Source organism: Tenrec ecaudatus, chromosome 5 (assembly GCF_050624435.1).
Source record: "Tenrec ecaudatus isolate mTenEca1 chromosome 5, mTenEca1.hap1, whole genome shotgun sequence".
Taxonomy (NCBI): Eukaryota; Metazoa; Chordata; class Mammalia; order Afrosoricida; family Tenrecidae; genus Tenrec; species Tenrec ecaudatus.
Window position 1 is genome coordinate 103,259,342 of NC_134534.1, and position 18,503 is coordinate 103,277,844.

An 18,503-nucleotide genomic window follows, 5' to 3' on the forward strand; every position below is an offset into this window, starting at 1 on the left:
CATCCTTATATGGTTTTGACCTCCAGACAACCCCTCTTTCATGACTCATCTGTCAGCAGGAAGAACAGAAAAAGGCCTTATGTCAAGTCCCCCATTCCAGCTTCACCTATGAGAATACACCTAATCAGAGCAACTTGAAGTTATAGGAACATTGCCAAGACGGGGCAGGGAGTTTTGATATGCCCTTCATCCAGTTTCCTCTATTATTAACATTTTACATTACTGTGGCATGTGTATCACATTATGAGGTTAACATTGGCATATTACTTTTAACTGCACTCCGGGCATTACATTAATCTTGCCAGTTTTTCTATTAACGTTATTTTTCAGTCCAAGAAGAATGAGACATTTGAATCCTCTTTCTCTAGTGGCCTGAGGTGATCTCCCAAAATGGTTCGCTACTCACTTGAATCAGGAACCACCACCACCACCATCCCCGCAATCAAGCAAAACAAAATTTCAAATCTTTGGGTCCACTTAAAGGATGCCTGTGAAACTTCCCAGGCCATAAAGAGTTTGCACATTGAGAAATCCACCAAGTAGTTGTCACTTTTCAGAAGCAGTATATGCCCTACTGACGTTATAATAGTAGACTTGATAGGTGTGCCCAGGCCAAAAATTGGGGTTGGACCTATGTTTGGTGGCTCAAAAAAAAGTGCTGTGTTTGTACTGTACAGGGTTAAAAATTCAGAGAGTAATGCTGAACTTGATAGTTTAGATGTGAATTCATTGGTCATTGAACACATCCAGGTGAACAAAACCCCCACGATGTGCTGCCGGATTTACAGAGTCCACAGTTGGATCAACCCATCTGTAAGCAACACCAGTCACATTGAGATGAACCTGACTGAAAAGGAAGATATAATTCCTAAACCAGAAGAAGAGGTGACCCCGAAGAAAAAGCTCTCCAAGAAGAAAGTGAAGAATCAAAAATGTATAGCTGGGGAGTAAATGAAGCTTACAATAAAAAGCTAATGAAGTTCAAAAAAGAGAGATTTAAATAGTGACTGGCATTTTAAATTAAGAAATACATGGATATTTGTAAACTAAACACATTTTTCAAATGATAATGAAAACTAATCAGTTATTTGCTGCCATTAAGTCAATTCACAACGCATGGCAGCCTTGGGCCAAACCCCATGGTACCGAGTGGATGACAGACAGACACCTGGGTTGACTGGGAATTCCAAGCAGAAGGAACGTGAGCTCCCAATGCCAAGGAGAGAGAACAGGAGATGTGTTTCCCTGTGTCCAGCATGTTTGGAACACAACGCTTTGTCTATGTAGACAGAATCAAAAGAGTATCTATAGTTTCCTCCGGCACAGAGCAAGCTGGGAGCTTCTGAATGTTTCCTAAGCACCTGAAGGCTATGAAGACACAGCTGAAGAGACCCTGTACCTGAACCAGGGAGGATCTATCAGTGACACGTGAGCATCAAGAATGATCACATCCCCCCAAAACTGACATCTTCCACCCATTGGACAACTTGATTTTGTGTAAGCACCTAAGAATTTAGACAAAAGCTGAGAAATTCAGGGAAGATTCTAAATTGACTGATGTCTCCACCATTTGGTAGAATATGATCTGCAGAGAAAATTGTTAGGACAAAAATAAATAAAGTCAAACCAAGATAATTAGACAAATTGACAACACCAACCAGAAAGGTTACATAGGAACCTTAGGGAAGAGTGGGTGCAGATAACGAGGCCGAGAACATCGTGCAGCTTGTAGCGTGGAGTCGCTCAACTGGACATGTGGACACCATTGAATGTGCTCTTAATATTCTTAACAATAGCAAAACAAATAAAGTTAAATAACATTAAAAATGAAAAGCCTATTCACAGAATGGGAGAACATATTTGCGAATGAGGGACTTGTATCCAAAATATCTAAATAACTTTTTAACAGCTACAACAAAATGAAAAATGGATAAAGAATTTGAAAAGATAAAATTTAAAGGTTTTGCCCAGTGTTTCCCAAAGTGGGTGATACTGCCTCTTGGAGAGGGGGCGCACTGGAATGATCCAGGGGACTTGCAAAAGCAGGTACCTAACCTTGACACTGGGTTACAGGCTATGGTACAGAAGGTTTTAATTGCCAGGGATGTGCTGGCATTTTTTTTTTTTTTCTGGAAAGGGTGCTGTTGGCCAAGTAAGTTTGGGAACTTAGTGCAACCAGATTGACAACATTAGTGTGATGGTTGTTGTCAGATGCTGCTGACTTGGCCCCAATTTCTGGTGGCCCATGCACAACAGAACAGATGCTGCTTTGTCCTGCAGCACCTCTGCCATCGGACTATTGTGATACTTAGGATTTTTATTGGCTGATTTTTCAAAGTAACGTGCTAGGCCCTTCGTCCAAGTTTATCTTTGTCTGAAAGCTAGGATAAAACTTGTTATACTGACAGGCAGGTGGTGGCTGTGCACTGGTTGGGAATTGAACCCAAGTGTTCCCCATGGAAAGCAAGAGTTCTAGGACTAAACCACCACTGTACCCAACTAGACAGTGCTTGCTTATTCTAACCACAGCCTTTGAGCCAACTCTGACTCATAGTGACCCTACAGGACAAAGTAGAACTGCCCTGCTGAGTTGCTGGGGTTCTAAATCATTCATGAGAGCAGAAAGCGTTATCTTTCTCCCATAGAGCAACTAGTGGTTTCAAACTGCTGGCCTGTAGGTTTGCAATCCACTACACCACCAGACCCTGAGTGCTCAATAGCTCCCAAACCAGACTCACTTCCCTCAAGTCAGTTCTGACTCACAGCGACCTATAGACAGGGTATAACTGCCCTGTGAGTTTCCAAAGCAATAACTCTTTATGGGAAGAGAAAGCCTCTTTCCCCAGAGCACCTGTTGGTTTCAAACTGTTAGCCTTGAGGTTTGCACTTGTTATTACTATTTCCCACTCTGTCTCTTGACATGCATGTTTCCCCTTCATAAATAACTTTCTATTTCCTCGGGCCTACAACATCTTCTCCTCTCAGCCCCTTTCTCCAGACTTTCAGAATTTGCTTCATGCCTACAATTCCATTGTCTTGTTCAGTCCATAGGGCCCTCTTTTAAATTAGAAGCCCTTTACGGCATCTATGTTAGCTCATCAATTCAGAATCACATATTACCTTGTAGTATCTTTAGCACTATCATGTTAGTTATTGTTACTTTTTAAAAATTTAATCCTTATTTTTGGTGCTTGTACAACTCTTATCACAATCCATACATACATCCAATGTATCAAGCACATTTGTACATTTGTTGCTCATCATTCTCAAAATATTCCCTTGATATCAGCTTCTCATTTTTCCCTCCCTCCCTCCCCTGCCTCACGAACCCTTGATAATTTAGTTATTATTATTTTGTCATATATTACACTGTCCGATGTCTCTCTTTATCCACTTTTCTGTTGTCCGTTCCCCAGGGAGGGCATTATATGTAGATCTTTGTGATCTGTTCCCCCTTTCTACCCCTCCTTCCCTCCATCTTCCCGGTATCGCCACTCTCACCCCTGGTCTTGAGGGGTTCATCTGTCCTGGATTCCCTGTGTTTCCACTTCCTATCTGTATCAATTCCTATCTGTACTAGTATACATCCTCTGGTCTAGCCGGATTTGTAGGTAGAATTGGGATCATGATAGTGGGTGGGGGGGAGGGAAGCATTAAAGAACTAAAGGAAAGTTGTATGTTTCATCGGTGCTATACTGCACCCTGACTGGCTCATCTCCTCCCCCTGACCCTTCTGTAAGGGGATATCCAGTTGCCTACAGATTGGCTTTGGGTCTCCACTCTGCACTCCCACTCATTCTCAATGATATGATTTTTTTTCCTTTGATGCCTGATACCTGATCCCATCAACACCTCATGATCACACAGGCCATGTGGGCTTTGTTACTTCCAGCTAAATGGCCACTTATTTATCTTCAAGCCTTTAGCTTCAAGCCTTCAAGCCCAGGTACTCTATCTTTTGATAGCCGGGCACCATCAGTTTTCTTCACCACATTTTCTTATGCACCCGCTTTCTCTTCGGTGATCATATCAGGAAGGTGAGCATCATGGAATGTCAGTTTAATAGAACAAAGTGTTCTTGCATTGAGGGAGTAATTGAGTGGAGGTCCAATGTGCATCTGCTACCTTAATACCAAACCTATAAATATATGCACATAGATCTATTTCCTGAACATCATATATAAATATATTCACACGTGTACATGCCTGTATTTAGAACTCTATAAATGCCCTTTGTCCCCTAGTTCTTTCCTCTATTTCCTCTTGTCCCACTATCATGCTCATTCTTCATTTGGGTTTTGGTAATTCTTCTTGGTTAAATTGCCCTTGACCACACCCTATCAGGCCTCTTATACCCTCCTCACCACTGATTTGGATCACTTGTTGTTCCCTTATCCCTGGGTGTGTTAACACCCACTTCCTTTCCCCCCACACCCCCCTCTCCCATGTCCCCCCAAAACCTTCGGCCCCATTATTTTCCTCTCCAAATTGTTCATCCACCCTATTTTATTTAGACAGACCTGAAGAGATAATAACATGCAGAAAAACAAGACAGAGCAAAACAAAGCAACAAAAGAAAACAAACAACTGCAAATAAAACAATGACCAAAAAAAGAGAGAAAGAAAGCCTGTAAATAGCTCAAGGTCTATTGACCTTTAGGAGAGTTTTCTCCTCAAGTCACGACTTGACTCCAAAGTCTATTTTTGGTATTCCCTTGGGATTTCCTTGATCTGCTTCCCCTGCTGTGCTGTTGCACACCCTTAGTGTTTTGCCTCAGTGTAGTGGGATCAGATTGGGCACAATTCCCACACTGTGCCTCCAGTGTTGTCTCCTGTAGGGCTATGGGTCAGTGATGTACATTGGCTGCTCTGAGCAGAGATATTGTCCTCCAGGCCTGGTGGGCCAGGATGTGCTTCACTCTCTCTTCCTCCCCCTTCATTTGCTCCCATGTGCTCTGATCAAACATGTCCCTCTCCCTGAGCTGTAGCTTCAGTGCCGTCCTCTGAAGTAAATTCTTCAGGGGGGGGGCAACTCTCCACATAGTTAGGATTGAGGCCGGCCCCTCAGGCATCTCTACTGGTTCCCTGCTTATTTTCAACTACTGTCTAAGATCCTTGAGATCAGAAAGCCATGGAATGTTTGCATATTAACATCCACAGTCCCACCTTGAATCTCAAGGAATACTTGCTGAGTGAAAATGTACATCCTTAATGAATACACCAGAGAATTAAGACATCAGTTGAATGTCATGTAAAGAAGTAACAAGCAACATGAGAATATTGTCTTAGTTTTAGGGCTTAATTTGGCTCTGTTTTCAGCAAAGCTTGAAACTTTTTTATTTCTTTCATATGAGTGTTTTGGCTAAATGCAGTGGTGTTGCACTCTATAATAAAACCTGTCATTTTGCCATTCAAAACAGAGAATTCCATGTGGAGGAAAGTCAAGAGCAAACTCTGGGAACTTGGATTTTTTTGCCTCCCATATTTAAAGGGACAAGTCTGCCTCGGGGAGACAACAAATAGAGGTGAACTTTGTTCTTGATCCTCATGATTTTTACTACCACCATTGCCAAAAACCAGCACCACCCACCCCCTGCAAAAAGAGTAGAAATTGGGAAGAAAAAAATTTTTGCTAGCATTTTCTGAATTCCAGAATAATGCTGAAATTCATTTCATTTTCATTTCAAATTCATATTCAGGAAAAATTTATCACAACTTATTGTGGTTGGCCCTTGTGGAATGGGTCTTTTCCTTCAGAAATCATTTAATATTTGATTATTGTTATTATTATTCCTAAAGAAACATTTTTGGATCCCATTATTCCTTCCACAATCATGAGCATGGTAAAAATAGCTGCATAGAATTGTTAGACTAAATTTCAAGTCAGTTATCAACCCTTTTGTGGGTCATCATTGTTACTTCCACCATTTCACGGACAAATGGGAACTCCAGACTAACCATTGAATAGGTAGGTGATCTTAGCTTTTATTCAACAATAACATACCTGAATATTCACATCTCCTAGGATATTAAATTTATTAACCTTTCTAAACTCAAAAGACCCCATAAAGGAGGTTGTGCAATTTAATAGAGGACAACCCCCACAAAAAATCCTGACACAGACTTCTGGGAAGATGGCAACTGAGTAACACATACCAAAGGAACTCTGCAGAAATCAGCCCAGGAGACTTACTAAGAGGGAAATTCAACACTGCTGGATCACAGGAGGAGCATCATAAAGATAAGTAGGCACAGATCCACAAGGTTTTGGGGGGGCTGGGGGCTTTGGGCTTACCACAGTGGAGGGTGGCTAAGATTTGACCTTAGCCCCGCCACTATCTTGGCCAGAGCCATATGATTTGGAGCCTGTGCAGGGGCTTTATCTCAACACAGCCACAGCTGCCACCGCCTGCCTCGGGACAGGGAATAAATCCTTTGCAGCCCCATGGGCAGGGATCAGGGCTCAGCTATATTGTTACCTTTGTTTCCCTCTCTTCTCTATATCCCTCCCACAGTCTCATTGGGCTTAGTTTTATTCTTTTCCTCCTCTTTGTCTCTTCCCTGTTTTCTCACACACCACTGCCGACCTCCAGATCATTCCCCTTATCCTAGGGTATTTATGCCTGTCCCCTACCCAGTTAGGTGAGCTACAACCTGTGCAGCATAGCCCAAGGCTAGGAAAAGCCTGGCGAACCCCCCACCAGGGGATATTCCACCCAACTACTTACCAGGGAATTCCCGCCTCTGTGGCTGGGGAACTCCTATTTTTTTCCTCTATGGGCCCACATGACTGAGGGAACATCCCCTGCCAACCTTAGTGCCTCACATGGCCCAAGGCAGCTCGGCCAACACTCAACAACGTTCCAACCTGCTGCAGGAACCTCTGGCCAACCTCCTCAGTGATCTACCTGGCCTGTGAAATTCCTCCCACAATTCGTGGTGTTCTACACCAAAGCAGGCAACCCACCAGCCTTCTGGGGCATTCCCCTTGAGAGTCAAGCCATAGGAGTACAAAGTGTTAAACTAATTCCATAGTGAAATTCACTGCAGTTTGAAGAAGCATTCCTACAAGTCTCCCAGAGAGAGCCAGTGCTCTTTGACTCCCTGGAAAATGGCACCTGGCTCCTTAAAACAACACAATGCAAACAGCAATCAGCGCCAATCATCTCAATGAAAAAAACAGGAGAAACAAAAGGCAATGGCAGAAGATGTCCTGAACATAACAATATGCATAGAAGCAGTAGACTGAGCTACCACAGAAAGAAATTTTCAGAATGCTGCTTGGAGTCATACAAGATATGAAGGAAACAATACAGGAAAAGGATGAAATGATAGAGGAGATCAAGTCCATACACCAAAGGGAAATATAAGTGCTTAGAGAGTAGATAATAAAAAAACCAGTAGCAGACTCATAGACCTCGAGAATCGACTGAAGGAAGCAGAGAACTGCACCAGTTACTTGGAGGACAGCCAAGCAGACTTTAACAAATGCAACAAAAATCTAATAAGATAATCAGAGAAGCTGAAGACAACCTAAGAGCTATGTCTGATGCTATGAAGAGGAACAACATCAGAATAATTGAATTACCGGAGGAAGACACAACAAAGAAGTCATCTGCAACAATTGTGAGAGAATTCTTGGAGGAAAACTTTCCCAGCTTAATGAATGAAAACCAGGCAACCATTCAGGATGCTGAAAGAACACCAGCTAGGCTGAATCCCAAGAAGTCACCACAGCACATAGCAGTTAAACTATCAAAAAGACAATTACACAGTACTATGAAGAATTGCACTAAAATGAATTAAACAACTTGGAAGACATGGACAAGTTCTTGGAAAAACAATCCATCTCTAAACTATTCCAATGGGTGTCAAGAATCTCAACAGACCCATAGCAATAGAAGAAATAGACAAGGCTATCAAGAGATTACCAACAAAAAATACCCTGGACCAGATGGTTTCACTGGAGAATTCTACCAAGAATTTAGGGAAGAACTAACACCAATCCTACACAAACTCTTCCAGAACATAGAAGAAGACGGCAAACTCCCAAACGCCTTCTGTGAAGCTAGTATAACTCTGATACCAAAACTGGGCAAGGATACCACAAGAATCAAGAACTATAGACCAATATCCCTAATGAACATTGGTGCAAAAATCCTTACAAAAGACTGGCCAATACAATACAAAAGTATATAAAACAAATAATTCACCATGAAAAAAGTGGGATTCATACCAAGGATGCAGGGATGGTTCAACATACAAACACCATTAGTATAATTCACCACATTAACATGAAAAACTATAAGAACCACATGATAATATTGATAGATGCAGAAGAGCATTCAACAACAACCAACACCAATTCCTGTTTAAGATACTTGAGAAGATAGGAACGGAAGGAAAATTCCTCAAGACAATACAAGCTATATATGAAAAACCAACAGCTAACGTGGTAGTCAATGGAGAAAAGACAAACACAATCTCACTGAAAAAGGGCACCAGACAAGATGCCCCTTGTCCCCGGTCTTATTTAACATCATACTGGAGGTTTTAACTAGCAACATAAGACCAAAAAAAAAGACATCATAGTATTTGTCTGGAGAATGAAGAGGTGAAACTATCGTTATTTGCACATGATATGATTTTATATATGGAAAATGCCAAAAAGCTCCACATGGGGAGTACTGGAAGCAATAGAGGAGTTTGGCAGAGTGGCAGGATACAAGATCAACAAACAGAAGTCCATCAAACTGCTATACACATCAGATAAAACCACAGAAGTGGACATCAAAAAGGTGGGTACCCTTCAAAATAGCCAAGCATAAATTGAAATATCTAGGGATTTACTTAACTAAAAGATATAATGAGGAAAACTACAGAACACTATTACAAGAAACCAAGAGTGACCTCAACAAATGGAAGAATATCCCATGCTCATGGACTGGAAGACTCAATAGAGTAAAAATGTCAGTTCTGCCCAAGGCACTATATAAATTTAATGCACTCCCGATACAATTACCCTCATCTTTCTTCAAAGAAATGGAAAACCTGATTACCAACTTCATATAGAGAGGGAAGAAGCCCAGAATTAGCAGAGAACTCCTCAAGAAGAAGGACACAGTGGAAGGGTTTGCTTTACCTGACTTTAGCACATATTATACATCCACAGTTGTCAAAACTGCATGGTATGGGTATGATGACAGATACTCAAACCAATGGAAAAGAACTGAAAACCCAGAAATAAAATCATCAGCATACAGATAACTGATCTTTGATGAGGGCCCAAAAATATCCAATGGGAAGCAGATGCCCTCTTCAACAAGTGGTGCTGGAAAAAAATGGATATCTACCTGTAGAAAAATGAAGTAAGACCCTTATCTCACTCCACGCACAAGAATAAACTCAAGGTGGATTATAGACCTTGAAGTAAAACCCCAAATTATTAGGGCCATCAATGAGGGAATTGGGACCAACCTGATAACTTTAGCACGGGGAATGCATAGGCTATCAGAAATAGGGAAGGACATAAACACAGAGGAGGCACAAATTGACAAGTGGGATATACTGAAGATAAAACACCTGTACACATCGAAAGAATTCACCAAGAGATCCCTCAAACTGGGAAAATATCTTTAGCAATGACACATCAGACAAAGGCCTTATTACTAAAATCTACAATACTCTGCTAGCTTCCAAAAAGAAAAAAAACTAATTGTCCACTGAGGAGGTGGGCAAAGGACCTGAACAGAAGTTTCACAGGGGCAGAAATCTAAATGGCCAATAAACATATGAGAAAATGTTCCCGATCTTTAGCCATAAGAGAAATGGAAATTAAAACAACAATGAGTTACCACCTAACACTCTCAAAGGTAGCCCAATTCAAAAAATCAGAAGGTAACAAGTGTTGGAGGGGCTGTGGGGAAACAGGAACTCTCATCCACTGCTGGTGGACATGTAAGTATGTACAGCCACTAAGGAACTCGATCTGTCGATATCCAAAACGGATGGAAATCGAACTACCATATGACCCAGCAGTCCCCCTACCGGGCATATACCCAGAAAAGGCAAGAAACAAACCATGGCCAGACATCAGTGCTCCAATGTTAATCGTTGTACAGTTCACAAGTGCAAGGAGTTGGAAACAACCCAAACTTCCATCAATTGATGAGTGGATTTAATATCTGTCGTACATACATACAATAGAGTACTACACATCTCTAAATAGCAGTGGTGAATGTATGAAGTACATTGCCGCAAGGGAGAACTGGAGGAAATTATGCTAAGCAAAGTAAACCAAGCACAAAAGGACAGTACAACATGAGTCCATGGAGGTAAACTTTAAAAAAAAACACACACAAAAAAGGAGCATAGGGGAAAAGCTACTGCATACAAACTTTGCTGGGGCGAGGACCAGGTAGTATGGTAGAAGCCAGACCAAATCCAGACCAACTACATATGTTAGCCAACTGAAAAGGAGGGGGTGAGGGAGGACAAAAAATAAATGAGTAGTGGGGGAACAGGGCACTAAGCAACCCAAAGGGAGGGTATTGTTTATATCTCCACGGGGTAAGAGAGACCAGACTTCAACCTGGTGCTCCAAGATGTGAATGCAACATGCTGGCATGGAGTAGGGAACCAGTGGACAGGTCTGAGGGGCCGCCCCCAATCCCAACTACTTGGAGAGCTGCCCCTCCCCCCACAAGAATTTATTTCAGAGGACAGCACTGAAGCTGCAGCTCAGGGAGAGGGACATGTCTGATTAGAGCACATGGAAGCAAATGAAAGGGGAGGAAGAGAGAGTGGAGCACATCTTGGCCCATCAAGCCTTGACAACGATATTCCCGCTCACAGAAGTCAATCCACAGAGAAGACCATATGGCCAGCACCACTATGAGACACAACATCCCTCACTGACCCAAAGCCCTACGTGGGGCACCACTGGAGACACAATATGGGAATTACACCCAATCTGATTCCACCACACCGAGGCAAAACACTGAGGACATGCAACAGAACAGCAAGGGGAACAGAGCAATGAAGTCCCCAGGGAATACCAAATATGGACTTTGGGGCCAGGGCTTAGCACCTCATCAGACTCCACTGGAAAGCACTCCTAAAGGTCAACAAATAGTCTTTGAACTAACTGCAAACTTTTATTTTTTGTTGTTGTGTTCTGTTTTTTTGTTTTGTTTTGTCACTGGCTTTTTGTTGTTTTATTTTCTGTTGTTGCTTGGTTTTGTTCTGTCTTGTTTTTTGTGCATGTTATTATCTCTGCAGGTCTGTCTAAATAAGATAGATGGATGAACAATCTGAAGGAGAAAACAACGGGACCAATAGTTCTGGGGGACATGGCAGAGGGGGAGGGGGAGGGAAAGGACGTGGTATTAACAAACCCAGGGTCAAGGGAACAACAAGTGATCCAAATGGTGAGGAGGGTATAGGAGGCCTGGTAGGGCTTGATCAAGGGTAATATAACTGAGAGGAATTACCAAAACCCAAATGAAGGCTGAGCATGATAGTGGGACAAGCAGAAAGTAAAAGGAAATAGAAGAAAGAGGTAGGAGGCAAAGGGCATTTAAAGAGGTCTAAATAAAGGCATGTACATATGTAAATATATTTATATATGAGGATGGGAAATAGATTTATGTGCATATATTTATAGGGTTAGTATTAAGGTAGCAGCTGGACATTGGGCCTCCACTCAAGTCCTCCCTCAATGCAAGAATACTTTGTTCTATTAAACTGGCATTCCATGATGCTCTCCTTCCCAACACAATCACTGAAGACAAAGCGGGTGCATAAGCAAATGTGGTGAAGAAAGCTGATGGAGACTGGCTATCAAAAGATATGGTGTCTGGGGTCTTAAAGGCTTGAAAGCAAGCAAGCAGCCATCTAGCTGAGAAGCAACAAAGCCCACATGGAAGAAGCACACCAGCCTGTGTGATTACGAGGTGTCAATGGGATCAGTTATCAGGCATCAAAGAACAAAAATTCATATTATTGTGAATGTGAGGGAGTGTGGAGTGCAAACCCAAAGCCCATCTGTAGGCAACTAGACATCCCCTTATGGAAGGGTCTTGGGGAGGAGATGAGCCAGTCAGGATGCAGTGTGGCAATGATAAAACATGCAACCTTCCTCTAGTTCCTAAATGCTTTCTCCCCATCCCACCCTACTATCATGATCCCAATACTACCTTACAAATTTGCCTAGACCAGAGGATGTACACTGATAATAGATAGGAACTGGAAACACAGGGAATTCAGGATGGATGATCCCTCAGGACCAGTGTGAGAGTGAGGATACCGGGAGGTTGGAGGGAGGGTGGGGTGGAAAGGGGGAACCGATTACAAGGATCTACATATAATCTCCTCCCTGGAGGATGAACAACAGAAAAGTGGGTGAAGGAAGATGCCGGACAGTGTAAGATATGAAAAATAGGAATGTATAAATTATCAAGGGTTCATGAGGGAGAGGGAAGAGGGGAGGGGGGCAGAATGAGGAGCTGATGCCAGGGGCTTACGTGGAGAGCAAATGTTTTGAGAAAGATGAGGGCAATGAATGTACAAATGTGCTTTATACAATTGATGTATGTATGGATTTGATAAGAGTTGTATGAGCACCAAATAACATGATATTTTAAAAACCCTGATGCAGGATCAGTTATCAGGCATTAAAGAACAAAAAAATCATCATATCATTGGCTGTACACCTCCATGATAGGATCGCTGAAGACAAATGGGTGCATAAGCAAATGTGGCGAAGAAAGCTGATGGTGCCCGGCTATCAAAAGAGATAGTGTCTGGGGTCTTAAAGGCTTGAAGATAAACAAGCGGCCATCTAGCTCAGAAGCAAAAAAGCCCACATGGAAGAAGCACACCAGCCAGTGCGATCATGAGGTGCCCAAGGGACCAGGTATAAGGCATCATGCAAAAAAAAAAAAAAGAATATATATATATATGGTATGAATGAAGGGGGAAGTGCAGAGTGGAGACCCGAGGCCCACGTGTCAGCCACTGGAGATCCCCTCATAGAGGGGTTTAGGAGAGGAGATGGGTCAGTCAGGGTGCAAGGTAGTACCGATGAAGAGCACAGCTTTCCCCCAGATCCTGGATGCTTCCTCCCCCCAACTACCATGATCCGAATTCTACATTGCAGGGCTGGATAGGGCAGAGGTTGTACACTGGTACATATGAGGGCTGGAGGCACAGGGAATCCAGGGTGGATGATACCTTCAGGACCAAGGGTGTGAGGGGCGATGCTGGGAGAGTGGAGGGTGAGTGGGTTGGAAAAGGGGAACTGATTACAGGGATCCACATGTGACCTCTTCCCTGGGAGAGGGACGGCAGAGAAGGGGGGGAAGGGAGACTCCGGATAGGGCAAGATATGACAAAATAACGATGTATAAATTACAAAGGGCACATGAGGGAGGGGGAAGCGGGGAGAGAGGGGGAAAAAAGAGGACCTGATGCAAAGGGCTTAAGTGGAGAGCAAATGCCTTGAGAATGATGAGGGCAAAGAATGTACGGATGTGCTTTATACAATTGATGTATGTATATGTATGGATTGTGATAAGAGTTGTATGAGTCCCTAATAAAATGTAAAAAAAGAAAGAAAAAACCCTGATGCACACCTTTCCAGATTTTAAACCATGCAGCATTTTCTTGTTCTGTTCACACACCTGCCTCTTGATCCTTGTACAGGTTCTGTGTGAGCACACTGAAGTGCTCTGGAATTCCTCTTTTTCTCAAGGTCACCCACAGTTGGCTGTGGCCTACACAGTAGGCCTTTGCATAGTTAGTAAAACACAAGTAAGCATATTTCCCGTGTTCTCTGGCTGTGACTGGGCATGCGTCCTATCTTCTTTTGAGGCTTCCTGTGTTCTTCAGTATTTTGTCGATAGAATCTTTCAGTATTAAAATTTGAGGCTTGCTTTGTTTCCCCTCTGGCTTAAGACATGTTGAATGTGTCCTTTTGGTTTTCTAACTCTAGGTTATAGAGTTACCCTTTGAGCTGCCCTTTGAAATTTTCCATTCACGTCTTCTACTTCTTCATTTCTTCCTTTTTGCTTTCTTCCGGTGCGATATTCTTGATGTCGTCCCACAGTTTAGCAGGTCTTTTTTTCACTAATGCTCAATGTGTCAAATCTCTTTTTCAGATGTTCTCGAAATTCAGGTGAGATAGACTCAAGGTAGTATTTTGGCTCTTGTGGACTTGTTTTAATTTTCTCCAGCTTCAACCTGAACTTGCATATGAGTAATGAATGGTCTATTCCACACTTGGCCCTTCACTTCGAATAGCTGCTGATATTGAGTTTCTCCATTGTCTCTTTCCACAGATGTAGTCAATTTTATTTCTGTCCATTCCATCTGTAGAATCAATATATCTAATCATTGACTGCGTTGTTGAAAAAGGGTTTTGGAATGAAGTCATTATCAATCAATCCAAATTCACAGCTATCAAGTGAATTGCAACTCGTAACGACCCTACAGGGCAGGGTAGAACTGCCCTTGTGAGTTTCTGAGACTGTAACTCTTTATATGAGTAGAAAGTCTGAACTTTCTCACACAGAGCAAATGGAGGTTTTGAATTGTTGATTTTGTGATTAACATCCCAGAGCATAACCACTGTACCACTAGGGCTCCTGAAGAAGTCATATGTTTTGCCAAATTCTGTCATGTTATCTCCAGCTTTGTTTCTATCACCAAGTCATATTTTCCAATTACTGTTCTTTCCAACTTTTGCATTCTAATCACCAGTAAGTATCAATGCATCTTGATAGCATGTTTGATCCATTTCACATTGAATAAGTTGGATAAAATCCTTCAACTTCTTCATCACTAGCTTGGGTGGTTGGTACATACATTTAAATAGTAGTTGTAGGCTGGATTTTCCTGTACAGCAATAGCTGTTATCCTAGCACAGACAGCATTGTACTTCAAGATAGGTCTTGAAATGTCCTTTTTGATGATGAATGTAATGCCATTCCTCTTGAACTCGTGATTCTCAGCAGAGTACACCATATGACTGCCTGGTTCAAAATGGCCAATGCCAGTCTATTTCAGCTCACTGATACCTAGGATACCAATATTTATGCATTTCATTTTGAACAGCTTCCATTTTTCCTATATTTATGTGGTGTACATTCCAAATTACAATTATTAATTGATATTTGTAACTGTTTCTTCTCTTTTTGAGTGGTGCCCCATCAGGAAATGAACGGCTGTATTCCATCCCCATCATTCAGGTCAACTCTTCTTTGAGAAGGGAGCTCTTCCTCGGTCATATTTTGAGTGTCTTCCTACCGAAAGGCTCAGTGTCTGCCACTCTCTCTGATAACGTTCTGATGTTATTCAAGAGATTTTCAGCATCTGAAAACATTCCACTGCTAATCATGAGGTTTTCACTGGCTAATTCCACAGAAGTGGACAGCTGATTCCTTCTTCAGTTTGTTTTTCATCTGGAAGCTCTGAAATCTGTTCACTTTGGAGTACCCTGCTGTTGAAATACCAGTGACATAGATCCAGCATCACAATAACACATAAGCCACCACAGTATGACAAACTGACAGACAAGGGCATACTTCATGGTTTAAAATCAAAATAGGTGTGCATCAGAGCTGTATCCTCTCACTATACTTATTCAGTCTGTATGCTGAGCAAATAATTAGAGAAGCTGGATTTGAGAAAGAAGAATTTGGTATTAGGATTAAAGGAAGGCTTATTAACAACCAGCTACATGCAGATGCCAAAATCTTGCTTGCTGAATGTAAGGGGGACCCGAAAAACTTGTTAATAAAGATCAAGGATTTCAGCCTTCAATATGGATTACAACTTAATGTAAAAAAAAAAAAAAACCTTCACAAATGGACCAAGAGATAAGATCATGGTAAACAGAGAAAAAGTGAAGTTGTGAAGGATTTCATTTGATCAGATCCATAATCGGTGCTAACAGAAGTAGCAATCAAGAAATCAAATGATGCATTACATTGGGTAAATCTGTTTCACAAGACCTCTTCAGAGTATTGAAAAGCAAGGATGTTGTTTTGAGGACTAAGGTGCACTTGACTCAAGCCATGGTATTTTCAATTGCCTCCTATGCATGTGGAAGTTTGATATTGAATAAGCAAAACTGAGAAGAATCAATGCATTTGAATTATGGTACTGGATTTGAATCGACGCTACTTGGTATTTTGAATTAAAGTGGATTGCCAAAAGAACAAACAAATGTCTTGGAGGTAATTGAGTCAAAATGCTCCTTAGAGACAAGGATGGCAAGACTTTATGTGAGATACTTCGTATATGTTGCCAAGGAAGACAGTCCTTGGAGAAGGGACAGCATGTTGGTAAAATAGAAGGGCAGCAAAAAAAAAAAGAGAGAGAGAGAGAAAGGCCCTAAAGGAGATAGATTGATGTAGTGGCTGCAACAATGGGCTCAGAAAAAGAAAAGTAAAAAACTACATGTGTGTGCATGTGTATGTATGTATATAATGCCTCCACGTATACTATCACCTCTGAAACTTGGTCACATTTTTGCTTCACTTTCAATTTTTAAAATTCTGGTGTGTGTGTGGGGGGGGGAACAAACCATTCTGAGCTTTCTAGTAGAAGAATTAATGTTTTAAGAAAAGCACAAAATGGTGATTTTCAGTATGTATTTTTGTTGCTCAGGCTAAAGAAGGAACTAAAACCATAGAAATGTCATTCATGCTTACACTTCTTATAGCAAAATCAGGTAGTTAAACTTCACTGCCAAGAATCTTATAAAACTGCCCTCAATTTACATATGTTATAGCATGAGATAAATCAGAAATAAAACAATTTATTCACAAAATTCCTTTTTAAAACATCCCTGTGGATATTAAATAAATTTCCATGTGGAAAATCCATTACTGTCATATTTGAGGAAGTATTTTCTTTATAGTTGGATACAAGCACCCATGTCCAGAGTATTAATCAATGTTTGACATTTGTCAAGTTAGGCCAAGCTACGTGCAGCAACAAATACACCCTGAAATCTGGCCCTTATAAAGTCTTATGCAGTTAAATAACCCTCTTGCATATCATAGCTGTGGCATGTGGAATAAGTGTCTCCCGAGATTATTGAAGCATGGAAGGAGAAGGGTGGAGGAGACACTCCAGAACTTAAATATGCTGACCTAGAAATGACTCATCACTTCTGCTCCATGAGCCCAAGCTAACTGAAATCACAGCAGGAAGCGGTGTGAAAACCATACAGCAGTGTTTCTGCCACACCACATGTATGGGAAAGTTCTCACGGCCGTGGATTTGATGCTGACTCCTATCACCCCTATAGGTAGGACAGGGTAGAACCACCTCTGTGGGTTTCCAAGGCTGGGAGATGAGTAGGAAGCCTCATCTTTATATCGCAGAGTGGGTTGGTGGTTTCCAACTGCTGACCTTGTGGTTGGCAGCCCAGTGCATAACCACTATACCATCAGGACTCCTTGTATGTGGAAAAATATTGATGAATTTGTCATTGATAATTATAAGAATTCATACTTGTAGAAAACAATGTGTGTGTATGTTTGCTTAAATGAACTAGGAGATGTGATGTGTGACCTTGAAGAGTTGCCTTGGAACTGATGTTCATGGAGTGAGCTCTGTCTGTGTACAGTAGTGGGTGAGGGAATTTTGTCAGGAAAAAAAGGCAACCTCACATGCATGTAAAAGCTAGACCATGGAAAAGAAAGACAGAAGAAGAACTGTGTTCAAGCTATGGTGTTGGCAGAGTATAGACTACACTATGGACTGCCAAGAATAGACACGTCAGTCTCCAAAGAAATACAACCAGAATGCTACCTAGGAGCAAGAATAACTCACTTACTTTGGACACTCCACCACAGAACAGTAATCCTGCTTGCTAAAGGCCAGCAAAAATGGAGGAAACCTCAAGGAGCTGGATTGACAAAATATCCTCCAACCTGGACTCAAACATATCAACAATCATGATGATAATGCAGGCCTGGGTGCCTGTCATTCTGTTATCTATGTCAGCCACTAATAACAACAGCTTCTGAATGCTCATAGTGACTTCACTGCTGTTATTAGGTACCGTCCATTTGGTTCCAACTCATAGTGACTCCATGTACAGCCGAATGAAACACTGCCCAGTCCCATGCCATCCTCAAAATTGTTTTTATGTCTGAGCCTATCGATGCAGCCTAATCCATCTTGTTGATGGCCTTCCTTTTGTTTGCTGCCTGGCTACACTACTCTACCAAGCATGATGTCCTTCTCCAGGGTCTGGTCTCTCCTGACAACAGCCTTGCCTTGAAGGTTCGTTCTGGCTGTACTTCCTCCAAGACAGATTTGTTTGATCTTTTGGCAGTCCATTGCACGTTTAATATTCCTCACCAGCTCCATAATTCAAATGCATCAGTTCTTCTTCAGTCTTTCTTATTCAGTGTTCAACTTCACATACATATGAGGCTTGAAAATGCCATGGCTTGAGAATTGTAGGCAATAAAATCTAAACCAGA

The 18,503-nt window shown here is 41.8% G+C and overlaps 1 pseudogene; it reads left to right on the top strand.

The window, feature by feature from the left end:
- Nucleotides 1-390: 390 nt before the first annotated feature.
- Nucleotides 391-951, top strand: LOC142449211 (large ribosomal subunit protein uL22 pseudogene; annotated as a pseudogene).
- The last annotated feature ends 17,552 nt before the right edge of the window (nt 952-18,503 follow it).